Consider the following 11280-nt stretch of genomic DNA (forward strand, 5'->3'; position numbering starts at 1 on the left):
TATTATGCATTGTTTGGCTCCACAAAACGGGGGGAAAAGCTACTGTTTTCGGGGGGACGTCTATGAACAGTTGCATTTTGGTCAGCTTGGATAGCAGTCTTTAAAGGATTCCACTGTGGGTCAAAATTTCAAAATAGTTAGCAAAAAATAAAAATGAATAAAGCCATTTGTATGTACTTTTCTCCTGGTTAAGGATAAGCATAAGTTAAAATTCTCAAAAATAAAAATTAAAAACAAAAGAGGTATCTCAGAAAAGTTCTGAAAGAATTCTTTAAAAAACGGTAAGGATTATCTGGAAGAATACGCGAATGTTTCTTTTGTAAAAATCTAAAAAGATTCCCTACAGGAATTCCAGGAAAAACTCAGGTATAAAACTCAGAATTATTCAGAACGCCAGGAGTAATCCTTAGAAATAAATCGGACAGAATACATAAAAAAATCAGAAAGGAATCCCTGGAAGAATTTCAGGAGGTTTTCCAGGTAGATTTGTGGGAGGCATACATGTAGGAATTATGAGAAAATGGCAGGAAGAAAATACGGAAAGAATCCAATTAAAAAATTCGGGAGGAATTTCTAGATGTGATATAGTATCTGGCACGGCCTGCAATAGTTCTGAGACAAATTTTCTGGAGGAACTTCGGGATGGAAACTCTGATGGAATTCAACGAGAAGTGGTGATTGCACCAGCCATTGTGAAATACCTCAAATGACATATGGGGAATATTTTAGGGAGACATCTTTGGAAGAAGTGTTAAAAAAGCTTCGAGTTGAAATACACGTTAATAAAAATAAAAAATAACTGAACAATGTTTGGAAAAACTTCTAGAGGAATATCTGGAAGTATTCAGAAAGAAATTTTTGGAAGAATTCTTGCCGGTTTTTCTGTGAGATTTAAAGGAGGAAAACCTAAAAAGTTATGGGAAAAATTGTAGAAAAAAAGCCGGGAGGGAAACGAGGAAGATTTCTGGGACGAATGCCTGTAATAAATCAGAGAGGACTATTTTGAAGAACTTTGTGAGAAATTCCTGAACAAGCTGCGGAATCACTGTAGAAATAAACGATAAGCGGAATAAACGGAATATCAATGGGAAGAATTTCGACAAAAATTGTGGTAAGATTCATAGAAGAATTTTGAGAGTTATCTTAGACAGCAGTCCGAGAGAAACCCCAAAATATCTGGGGAGATCTTTAGCATTATTGTGGTATCCAATCCATGCTTTTTATTAACAATTTTGAACTCATAGAATGCATTCGACCAAGTTTGAAATTTAATTAAATCTCCGTTACGAGTATAGATCCAATGGCCTTTACTTCAGTACTTTTTGGATGATCCTGGAAGTTGTTATTTGATGTATAATTGAAAAATACTTCAAATTTCCTATACGTATTTCACGTAATATGGAAACCTATACTGTAAAAAGTTTTGAGAACCCTTGAATCAAGTATTTGCTCTAGACTTTAATTTTACATGTCTTGTAGAGCAACTTCAAACCAAACGGGAAAAATTCAAATGTTTGTTCTCTTGGTGTGATGGTGCATATTTCGGTTGAACATATAACTTCACTGATTCTACATGGGTGGAGCGGACCTGGTGTGATGGTTAGAACACTTGACTATCACGCCGAGGACCTGGGATCGAATCCCACTCCCGACAAACTCGCAAAATGTGAGTTCTTGCTTCGGAAAGGAAGTAAAGCGTGGGTACCAAGATAAACTAGCCTACTGCTAAAAATCTCGTTAATACAAATAAAAAAAATAACTGTACATGAAAGTATTATATGCATTGAATAATCTTTTCTGAACCAGAATAGCTCACTTTACTGAGTTTACTGAGACAGCTTTTTAGAGTGTGGGCATCATGGAGTTGGTAACGGAAACAAATCTGATCCTGTTTTTATGATTCACAAATCATAAAACATTGTCATTTTATGAAATCATGATCACGAATCATAATTTTATTATCTGAGCAACTAATATCATGATTCGTTGCAACCATTGCTATGAGCTTGAACTCATGAAAATTATCAAGCGTTACGCGCACTCCGCACACCTGTCAAAACGTGGTCATTCAGTGTGTGGTATCGTTGGTAATTAGTGGAAAAATGAAGAAAGCTATTATTTCAATTGAAATATAGTTTAAAATACAATAGTTATGTCACTTTTTTGTGTTATTAGCGTTCAAGTATGTTCTTCGTGAAACCATTCTCTCAAAGAAACTGGTAAGTAAAATTTACCGAAAAGGTTTTCTTACGTTGTGTTTACTAATTTCTAAATTCGATTGCACACCATCGTTCTTGTTCTAGCTCAAACGTGGCTGCCATTCCTTGTCCAATTCCGTTCCGACTTCGTTTGTTTCCAGTTCCGGCGCCGTTAAACGACACCAGCTCCATCCCGACTGCATAGTTTCGGCCGCATAAAAACGACGTGAGTAAAAAAAGCGTGTTGAAATTTCTTCCTAACGATTGAAAAAAATAATGTGTAAGTAACATTCGATTGTACGCCATCATTCCCATTCCAGCTCAACCGGCTGCGGCTGTCATTCCTCGCCCCGGATCCGTTCGATCTCGTTACGGCTTCGTTCCTGTTCCGGTCAAACGACACCAGCACCATCCGAGTCACATCTTTCTGTGCTATTGAATATTCATCATAGTAATTACTACAAAAACATATTTTGCTATTGGGTCATCATTAAACCACCTCCGAAATGGCGGCAATATTTTTATTTTTTATTTTTAAATCCACCAGACTCATAAGCGATACGCACCCGAAACCATGATTCGAAATCTCAATAACTTGATTTTGCTTCATGGTCCTCAGATTCATAAGCGATGCGCACCCGAAACCATGATTCGAAATCTCCAAAACATGATTTAGTTTCATGGTCCTAGAAAATCTGTCAGAATCATAAGCGATGCGCACTCGAAACCATGATTCGAAATCTCAATAACATGATTTAGCTTCATGGTCCTACAGAATCTGTCAGATTCATAAGCGATGCGCACCCGAAACCATGATTCAAAATCTCAATAACATGATTTAGCTTCATGGTCCTCAGATTCATAAGCGATGTGCACCCGTAATCATGATTCGAAATCTCCAAAACATGATTTAGCTTCATGGTCCTACAGAATCTGTCAGATTCATAAGCGATGCGCACCCGAAACCATGATTCAAAATCTCAAAAATATGATTTAGCTTTATGATTTCAGGAAAAAAGTAACGCATTGGTAGCGTTACGAGACAATGGATCATACTATCATGATTACAAATCATGGTGTATTTTTATAAAACGAAAATGTACTAGGCTCATGAAATCACGAGTCGTTTTTATGATTTTTGGGAGCAGACTTTTACCCGTGATACTTGAGCTTATATAATTGAATTCAATAAGATTCGTGCAGACTTGCATTCAGGAATATTCGCAATCTATTGCTAGTATAGGCTTTACATTCAGTACGTCATAGCGTTCTAGGAAGTTCAGAACATTACTACACTATCTTCTTCTACTTCGAATGTCTCAAAATAGATGATCGAATATCATGAATTAGAATTGAACACTAGCCATAACACGAAATAAAGAAAACAAATTCTTGATGACCTAACTCACAACTTCATCATGGATGCTGCTTGCTCATGAGTTCAGGAAGGAATCTCCGAATATATAAAGGTATTACGAAAGGGATTTCTACAGGAATCCCTAATGAAATCCCTAAAGCAATCGTCGGAGCAACTTCCGGAAGAATCTCATCAGGTATTCCTGCTGGAATTTCAAGAGGATTTCTCCAAAGATGTCTCCAGCAATCCGCCTTGGAATTTCTCTAGGAATTCCTGCTGGGGTTGATGCTATGATTTCTTCTATGAGTTTTCTTCAAGAACTCTTCTAGGAATTGATCTTTGTATTTTAGAAATTACTGCTGCGATTCCTTCATGGAACCCTACAAGAATTTCTTCGAGAATTTTTGCTGACATTTCATAAGCATTTTAGCAGGAATATCTCCAATGATTACTCTTGAGAGTCTTCCAGGAATTCCTGCAGAATTCTCTGCAGTCAATGCATCAGAATCCAAAAAAAAAATCCTTGTGAATTCCTGCCAAGAATGTCTGGAGGAAACTCAGTACCAGTCCTGGAGCAGTCCGGAGGAATTATCGAAAAAAATATCTGAATTAACCACTGGAAGATTTTTTGGAGGATTTCCAAGAGCTACAGGGGATGGCCAAAATGTTTAAGATAGGCAACTATTTTTCTTCCAAAAAAAAATTCAACATGTTGTAACTTTTCATAGAGTGCATAAAAAAATCTCAAATTTTGACTGTTTGTCAACCTATTATACAGGGGATAGACAAAATGATCGGGACAGGCAAAATTTTCACTTTTCAAAAAATGTTCAATTAGCTGTAACTTTTCGAAAAGTGCATCAAATATTCTCAAATTTTTACTGTAAGTTCTTCAACTAGTTGTGTAACAGTGGACAAAATTTGGAAAAGATCGAGCATTTCTTCACGAAGTGATAAAGATTTTTGAAAAAGGTAAAATTATCCGATAGTCAACTTTGAGCTGTTATATCTCCGTATTCAATGAACCGAATGCAATGAAATTTTGACCATTTATGACTTATATAATGAGCTATGAAAAACCGTTGAATTGAATTAATATTCTTAACACGGAAGAAAATTATAACGATTAGATTATTTTTCTAATGAAACACCAAATTATCCAAAACATCAACATCGTTTAAAAATTCAAGATGCAAATTATAGTTCATTTAATTTCCCTCTAATTGACTAATATATAAATGCGTTTTGAAGGAAAGTAATAACATAGCCGAAAATAAGTTGAAAAAGTAATGGGATGCATATTAAAAATAGGACAATTTAGTAAAAAATCGTGAAAAAAATAAAATCGCTATAACTTTTTCGCTTGTTAAAAATTTAAAGTGAAGTCAAATGTTTTCCAGAGTTCATTATATAAGTCATGAATTGTCAAAATTTCATTGCAATCGGTTCATTGAATACGGAGATATAACAGCTCAAAGTTGGCTATCGGATAATTTTACCTTTTTCAAAAATCTTTATAATTTCGCGAAGAATTGTCCGATCTTTTGCAAATTTTGTCCACTGATACACAACTAGTTGAAGAACTTACAGTAAAAAATTGAGAATATTTGATGCACTGTTCATTTTTTGGAAAGTGATAATTTTGCCTGTCCCGATCATTTTGTCTATCCACTGTATGTTCATCATTGGTACAAATTTGGGCTCGATTGATTAATTTTTCGCGAAGTTAGAACCGTTCGAGTAAAACATTATTATTTCGACAACTCATTTTTTAACTGTCATATCTCGGAAACCAGCAAACCGAATTGAATGAATTTTTTAACGTTTATCAACAATATATTGATACTTAATACGACATTATAAAATGTAATATTTTCTCATGGCGAATTAAGTTATACCGGATTGAAATTTTTACCCATATAGAGGAAAATAAGTCAAATTTACAATACCACACAAAAATTACTAAATGTGTTCTTCCTTCAATCTAAATAGGCTCTAATATATCTGATTAGAGATAACTTGAGAACAGAAGTGGAAAATCTTTGGATATCAACACTAAAATTTATTGACATTGATGTAAAAAAATTACATTTTTTCGAGAAAAATCCAAAAAGTGTCAATCCATGATAACTTTTTTTCAACGTTTAAAAAGTACCAATGTTTTAATAGTTTGTGAAGCATTTACATATTGTTAGTGTACGTTCAAAATTTCATTCAATTCGGTTCGCTGGTTTCCGAGATATGACACTTCAAAAATGAGTTGTCTGAAAATTTGTGTTTTACCCGAACGGTTCTAACTTTGCGAAATATTAATCAATCGAGCCCAAATTTGTACGAATGATGCACACATAATAGGTTGACAAACAGTCAAAATTTGAGATTTTTTGATGCGCTCTTTGAAAAGTTATAGCTTGTTGTACTTTTTTGTGAGAGAAAAAAAGTTGCCTATCCCAAACATTTTGGCCATCCCCTGTATATCTGAAAGTGTCTTTGGAGAAATCACTGGAGGAAATTCTTGAGGAATCTTTGAAGGTATTAAACCGTATGAAAGCAACCCCAGCAGGAATTCCTAGAGAATTCCATAAGGCACTTTAGGAGGCAAAATATAGAAATCTTTGGAGAAATCTTCTTGGAATTCCTCCAAAAATGCACGATGGAATAAGAATTCGAAACTTTTTTGTTGGGATAGCTTTAGAAGTTTATGCATGGATTCTTTTACATATTCGTCCTGTGACTGCTCCAATGATTTCTCCAAGAATTCTCTTGAGTTTTCTCCTGCAATTTTTTTCCGAGGATTCCATTAGGAACTGATCTTAGAGTATCAAAAGATTTTCCTGTTCGGCTCTTGGGGGTTTTCCAAGAATTCCAGGAGGATTCCCAATAGGAATTGCTTGAGGAATTCTAGCAAAACTTCCTGGTGGATTCTATCAGAGTTTTTTGAATAAATCCCAGTAGTATTCCTGAAACAATGCCAGCGAGAATTCCTAAAGGATCCTCAAGGTAGTGGAGCAGATCTGGTGTGATGGTTAAAGCACGTGACTATCACGCCGAGGATCTGGGATCGAATCCCACTCTCAAGGTAATTTCCAACAGGAATATTGAAAGATAACTCACTCACAAGCACACTAGATAGCTCACTCACCTAGCAGATATATTCCGGATCAACTAGTTTATTACCGAATAGTGCTGTTGATCCGATCGCGATTTGAACGTCTTTTTCGTGTTGCTGATTACTTGCTAATTACAGTAGAATATTACGAAGGAAGGTGTGCTAAACGATTCCACGGTTCATGTGTAGGGCTAGCCGAACCGACCGTGTGTGCACTATTCGCTAAAAATATTTTATGGATGTGTGATGATTGCTTGGCTAATTATTGCTCGACCCGTGACGCAGATATCTCTATATCCACCGAGATAGCCAAACAAATGCAATTGAATCTGACATTGCGGACCTGAAAGCGAAAGTGGGAGAGATAATCGACACCCTTGCTACACTTGTACTTCACCATCAAAAGCCATTCAGCGAGAAGCTGTACTCAACTGCCGTACCATGTGTACCATCGCCTCCGAACGCAAGCTCTATTTTATTAGACGGAACAAAAGTCAGCTACACTAGGGATACAAGAGAGCTCACAAACAACAGTGGTCAACTCAGCGATGCGTTTCCTCTGTTCCTCACCAACGTTGATCGCCACGCTTGTATGTGAATGCTTGAATATCGACGATCAGCGTACTGTGAAGATTCGGAAATTACTGCCCAAGGGATGCTCAATTGACGATTTGGACTTTATTTCATTCAAAGCTGTATTCAATTCGAAACTGAAGTACTTGGCCATGGATACTGAAACTTGGCTTGTAGGACTTAAATATCGAGAATTTGAAAACCGATTGACTGCTTGGGCACCAAAATCATAATGTTAAAAATGCAACCGATAATGCCGTTGAACTCACAACTATGTTTTAGTGCTATATGTTTGCAAATGTTGATTGTCAAGTTCATGTCGTGCTTTTTTTACAAATTTTGTTTGTGTAAGAAGCTGAAGGCAATTATATTATATTATGTTTGAAAGATTTGTGTAATTAGTTTTAAGTATTTCAATGAGACCACAAAGGTCAGTTGAAATTAAATATGATAATAAATAAATAAATAAATAGCTCTCGATGACCTGATCAACTTGGTCGAAAACGCAATTCTTCTATGTGGTTTTATTCTCGTGATACTTATGTTTGGAATTTTCAAGACTCACTAATGCCAATCAGTGGATATGTTTAGGTTCAATTAGCTCATTATTGGATAGCTCTGTCCTGATGTCCTGATTAACTTTGCCGAAAACTCCGCCTTTACTTATTTACTAAATTACGTACTATCGGAGAGTCCCTGACCTTTCGGCTGTGTAACAATCGAATTGAAGCAGTGAACGCTGAATAAAAAGGAAGCTAGTCAAAAATAAATACTAATACACAGCTGCAAAGCAAACACCATACAACTACCCAGCTCAGTTTTCTGAATCCAATCGCTTGTTGCTGGAGCTGCCTTTACTGCACTCTATTCTAACTCCGGAAGGTTACCCGGATTTCGAACTAATCGAATAGGAGTTCACACTAATAAAATAGCAGCTACTATACAGTACAAGTTGAAATGCTGACGAATCTGCAAACCAGCAGCGTTTTTAAGCTCGTTTTTTGATATTATTACAGCTAGCAACACGGCTTGTCCGATGTAAACAGTATTGTCAAAACAAACTTTAAGCGGGATATATGCCTGCTACACAAATACTTTACGTATTTGCACGTGTTGTAATGTTGTGGCACCAACATCGACTCCGACCACTATCTGGTGATGGTCAAACTGCGCCCAAAACTCTCCGTCATCAACAATGTACGGTACCGGCGACCGCCACGGTACAACCTAGACCGACTGAAACAACTGGATGTCGCCTCAGCATACGCGCAGAATCTCGAGGCCGCGTTGCCAGACGAGGGTGAGCTCGATGAGGCCCATCTAGAGGACTGCTGGAGTACAGTGAAAGCAGCCATCAACGACGCAGCCGAGAGCACTATCGGGTACGTGGAACGGAATCGACGGAACGAATGGTTCGACGAAGAGTACAGAACGGTTCTGGAGGAGAAGAACGCAGCGAGGGCGGTAATGCTGCAGCAAGGGATCCGACAGAACGTGGAACGTTACAAACAGAAGCGGAAACAGCAGACCCGCCTTTTTCTGGAGAAAAAGCGTCGCCTGGAAGAAGCGGAGTGTGAAGAAATGGAACTGCTGTGCCGTTCTCAAGAAACACAGTTCATCAGAAGCTCAACACATCCCGCAACGGCTTCGTTTCGCGAGCCGCGAGGAATAAAGACGGAGGCCTCTTGACGGACGGACGTGAGGTGATCGAAAGGAGGAAGCAGTTCGATCAGCACCTGAATGGCGTAGAGAACGTAGGCACGGGAGACCACGGCGATGGAAGAAACGACGACGCCAGTCAGTGCAGCGGAGGACGGAAATGAATCAACTCCCACGCTGAGGGAAGTTAAGGTGAAGATATGACGAAGCCACACCTCGAGTTTTCAAGAGCACAAATCTGAAGAAGCGAATGGCAGTTTGCGCTGAAAAGTTGATCGATTGGTCGCCACCAGTGGGTAACCAATCGATCAATTTTTCAGTTCAAACCGACATAGGGTTCTTCAGATTTGTGCTCTTGAAAATTCGAGGTGTGGTTCCGTCATATCTTCACCTTAAGGATGCCATTTATCAGCTCAAAACCAACAAAGCAGCTGGTAAAGATGGTATCGCAGCTGAACTCATCAAGATGGGCCTAGAAAAGTTGGCCACCTGTCTGCATCGGCTGATAGTCAGGATCTGGGGTAATCTGCCTCATTTACACGAAGGCGACCATTTGGAATGTGAGAACTTCAGGGCGATCACTATTTTGAATGCTGCCTACAAAGTGCTATCCCTGGTCATCTTCCGTCGTCTGTCACCTAAAACAAATGAGTTCGTGGGAAGTTATCAAGCCGGCTTCATCGACGGCCGGTCGACTACCGACCAGATCTTCACCGTACGGCAAATCCTGCAGAAATGCCGTGAATACCAGGTCCCAACGCATCATCTGTTCATCGACTTCAAAGCGGCTTACGACAGTATCGACCGCACAGAGCTATGAAGAATCATGGACGAAAACGGCTTTCCTGAGAAGGTAACTGATTAAAGCAACGATGTGCACAACTAAGGGTTTCGGGTGAACTATCCAGTTCATTCCAATCTCGCCGGGGACTGCGGCAAGGTGATGGACTCTCATGCATACTCTTCAACATCCCTCTGGAAGGTGTGATGCGACGAGCCGGGTTCAACAGCCGGGGAACGATTTTCACAAAATCTGGTCAATTTGTATGCTTTGCGGACGACATGGACATTATTGCCAGAACATTTGGAACGGTGGCAGAGCTGTACACCCGCCTGAAACGCGAAGCAGCAAAGGTCGGACTGGTGGCGAATGCCTCACAAAACAAAGTACATGCTGGTAGGCGGGACCGAACACGATCGGATCCATCTTGGTAGTAATTTTACGATAGACGGGGATACTTTCGAGGTGATGGAGGAATTCGTCTACCTCGGATGCTTACTGACGGCTGACGGCATCATCAGTGGAAGTCGGGCCTACTACGGGCTCCAGAAGAAACTGCGACCGAAAAAGATTCAACCACGCACCAAATGCACCATGTACAAAACGCTAATAAGACCGGTGATCCTTTACGGGCACGAGACATGGACCATGCTCGAGGAGGGCCTGTAAGCACTCGGAGTTTTCGAGCGACGCGTGCTAAGGACGATCTTCGGCGGTGTGCAGGCGAACGGTGTTTGGCGGAGAAGGATGAACCATGAGCTCCCTGCACTCCACGGCTCTCTCATTCTCCGGTCTCGAAGTGAGTACGTATTTCGATCATAAATGTTGATCGTTGTTAGAAGTTCACGACTTTTTTTATTTTGTAAACAAGTGTTATTCTGTTTCTGCTTAGTAGAAGACAAAAGCAGAACTCCAGGAATATTGCAAAATTTTCAAGTTAAAAAAAATCAAAAATGTATGTCAATATTTGTCAATCATACACACATCGTGGCTTCTAATTTTTATTTTCTTGTCCAACTCTGGATAATGAATAGGGGTACTCACTAAACAGATTAAATTGCTGCGTAAGCCATGATTTTCTGCTTATTTGAAATGTTTCATGATTTTGCGAATGAAATAATCAAAGATTGCCTTGGTGATCGCGACGTTTAATCAGTTTAATCAGTTTACGCTGTTAAGTGAATCCCCCTAATATTCTTTCTGGCTTTACGAACTAACTTGGACATATCCATCTTCTCGGCTATTCAGAAGCCTCCAAAAAAACAACGAATACCCTCCGTAGACTTTTGGTCATACAAAAAATTGAAAATTTGTATGGAACGTATACTTTTCCAGAAACCCCCCACTTTCCCTTAAAGTTTACGTAGTTTATGGACAGACATCTTCATATATCTACATTCAAAGAAAACTTTGGATTACCTCGCATAGTTTTTATATCTTACACATCGTGAATCCCCCAACGAACCCCTAAGCAAGGTGACCGCTCGCTCCCCAGAGTGCGTAAAATTTTCAAACCCAATCCACGCTCCCTTTGTTTTGCCTCAATTTTGCTGTTCCCCGCCGCCGAATTCAGCCTCCGAATGCGAATGCTGCGGTGGCATGC

General features: G+C 39.1%; 2 protein-coding genes across 2 annotated transcripts in view; one reads left to right on the top strand and one right to left on the bottom strand.

The window, feature by feature from the left end:
• LOC134291270 (uncharacterized) overlaps positions 1-9050 on the top strand; it is a 210420-nt gene extending 201370 nt beyond the window's left edge. The window contains exon 2 of the mRNA XM_062858785.1: positions 4334-9050. The gene's annotated coding sequence lies outside the window, so the exon portion shown is untranslated. The remainder of the gene's footprint in view (positions 1-4333) is intronic.
• The window catches only part of LOC109422664 (cytochrome P450 4d1-like), a 505971-nt gene that overhangs the window by 34128 nt on the left and 460563 nt on the right, over positions 1-11280 (bottom strand). The gene's annotated exons all lie outside the window — the stretch shown is intronic.

Source organism: Aedes albopictus, chromosome 3 (genome assembly GCF_035046485.1).
Source record: "Aedes albopictus strain Foshan chromosome 3, AalbF5, whole genome shotgun sequence".
NCBI lineage: Eukaryota > Metazoa > Arthropoda > Insecta > Diptera > Culicidae > Aedes > Aedes albopictus.